Here is a 3,120-nt window from a genome sequence, read left to right on the forward strand (position 1 = left end):
GATCAAGACAAATGAAAGTTCCTTCCCTGGAAGAATTGTAATGCTGAGGGTGAAAGAGCAGTGTTCACAGAGAGTTATAATAAGATGGATCTGCCTTGGATAAGGGTTCTGCTGCTGAATGCAGCAACATATGATTTAAATATGGATCTTCCACACATTATCTATGTCCTTGGACAGATGTGTTGCCTCCCGTATTGAATGATGACCATAATAATTGTGTTATAAAGCTACTCTGAAGGTAATGTGCCAAACATGCTGCCTAGTTCAGAATAAGTGTTCAGAGTATGTTTAATATTAGATATGAAGTAAATGATCAGGATGGGAATTATATTAATAATAATTACATACATGGCATTGTAAGGAGTACTCACACTGACGTCAAATTGCACTGTAAAAAAATGTGTACAAAACTAATATGTTTGCTGATATGGTGAGAGGGATGGTAGCATGACACATCTAATTATTAGATAGACTAGATGCATCTGAAATTATTTGTGAACTTCCTAAAATGTAGTTTCAGGGTAAGAGAATAATACCATTAGTTTTATAAAATTAATTATTTTTATTACAAATAGATAAGTGACAATAGTGGTGTGGGAGGCTTGATTAGCATAAAAGGTGAAAATTACATATTGTCCTACATTGTTTTGGAGCTACTGTATTTAGACTTCTGTATATATTTAGATTGGTCTTATCAAAGCCACTCAAAAATAAGACTTGACATACTAATTTCCAGTGACTGATCTCACTTCCATTTAAATAACTAAGAAAATCTGCCTTTAGAATAGTGAGCAGCAAACAGACTCTGTTAATTTTACGCTAGGTAATTAAAGATAAGTAAAATGACAATGAATCTTATATTCCTCCTATATTCCTTAAAAAAATTGAGTAGTGGTAACAGGAATTTACCATTTTCATGACATATCACTGTTTGGCTGGTGCTTGTAATTTGGCCCTTACAATAGGCCATACATACATAGTACAGACTAAGAGCTGCTCCTTTGACCTAGTGCTTACCTATCCTGAAAACAATTGATTGTTTATTTGTTTACATAAAACTTTACATAGCCTATGAGATCATTTGTTTAAAAGAATATCATGAAAATATTGTGGTGTGTTAATATCTCAGAATGATAATAACTGTATCTAAATTCCATGTGTTACTAGACTCATTTCTTCACTTACTTGCCATCTCAGGTGTATGTAATTTACTTGTTATGCATGCTTTACAAAATGGTACTTGAAAATATGATATATTTATATACGGAGGGAGACAGAATTAGAATCTTAACTCACTTTGGTTAAATACATAAATAAATGTTATTCCAAGAAGCCATCTGAAAGAATTGCAAGCCATATAATGAAAGAGGCATGAAATTCAATTAGTTCAAGTTGTTTATTTAGACAGTCAGTTAACCAATATGCATTGAGTAGTCACTATGTTCTAAATTCTAGTTATACAGAAGGTATTAACCTCCTGGAATTTGCATTCTAGTGGATAAGGCTATACATCTGTGAACAAATACATTGTATAATTTCAGATGGTGGTTACTACTATAAAGAAAATGAAGCAGGGTCATAGGATAAAAATGGACTGGGTGGAGTGCTTTACTGGGGGAAAATATAAAAACAAGCGTAGGCCTAGAGTCAGAGAGGTAAACAGACACATATATCAGTCAAGGCTCCATTTTCTGAATGTGTATGTTACTTAGGCTCAGTGAATCTCTGTTTTCTTATCCATAAAGGAAGGATCACACCAACCTTGCAGAATTGTCCTGAGATTACAAATATTATATGTATAATATATGTTGCATAGTAGGCCTTCAATAATTATCACTTAAGAACCATACAGTAAAAGCCACAAAGATTCTTCACGTGGCTGTGTCTTTGTCTATAATGTCTCTTTCTCTTAGAATTGCTTTTTCAAAGGCCTCATAAGCTAAACACACAGTCAGGTGTTTGTACTTAACTTTTAATTCTCACTGTAAATAAAGCAATTATTCTTTGGTCAGGAGTGTTTGCTCCTCTAAAAGGGAGAAGGGAAGGTGGGCATATGCTCATTGGGTATTTTGGGAAATTATTTATCTCAGTGAACCTGGTTCAAATACATCACTACCAGCTTGCATTTCAGGGGCCACCTGGCTCATCATCTGACAACAACATGCTGTGTGGCTTGAAAAGAATCATTTCCATGCATTAATTTTCTGTAAATGAACATTTTCGCATAGGAGTTTTACATTTGAGGAGCTTACACCTAGATTACAAGGGCTCTTACAATGCACATTTGCTTAGATGTTGTTGTCAGTCCAGTTCTTATTAAATTCTTATGTGTGTGTGTAAAGCTTCCTCAAATTGTCAAGCCCTTGAGATCAAGGACTCCTTTACTTCTTTAATGCTATTATGGGAATGTGGTACACAAGGTAAGTGTTTTGTACATGGTAAGGTTTACTTGTTACAATTAAATATAATTATGTTATATAATCCACTTCAAGAGGTATATTGTCATTTCACTAGTGATTCATCACAAAAGCTTTGATTTTTCATGTTATAAATAAGAAATCAAAGCTTCAAGATGCAAAATAGCCTTTCCTAAAACCAAATAGAGAAATGTAATAAATATTTGAACCAGCTTTTTTAATTAGCCCAAAAATTATTTTGATCTAAAATAATTTCACTATTTCTAAAATAGCATGAAAATTAATTTAGCCTTGCTGGAGATGAATTTTGAAACAATTCTTATGTCATTACGATACTAAATACTAGGATTTTATAGAGACATTCAAATGTATAGTATAAATATGATGGAGGGTTAGAAAGTATTAGACGCAAATTTTAGAGAAAATTTTTTAAAAAATTAGTAATGAACATTTACATGTGCTTGTGAACAGCGAAGATGTCCAGACTTGGGTTGATTGTATAAACATACCAATAGAAGACAGGTGCATTTTAAAAATGAAATATGCCAAACTACATGATTAGGCTACATTATTGGCTTACTTAGGAAAATGAATTTGATCATTCTCATAACACACAATTACCTAAATTCCCTTGGGAAAATAGAACTTCAAAATAAATCATAGCTGGTAAAATACTGTTAGGTTATGGACCTGAAGTAGGGAA

Source organism: Lipotes vexillifer, unplaced genomic scaffold, assembly GCF_000442215.2.
Source record: "Lipotes vexillifer unplaced genomic scaffold, Lipotes_vexillifer_v1.1 scaffold1893, whole genome shotgun sequence".
Lineage (NCBI taxonomy): Eukaryota > Metazoa > Chordata > Mammalia > Artiodactyla > Lipotidae > Lipotes > Lipotes vexillifer.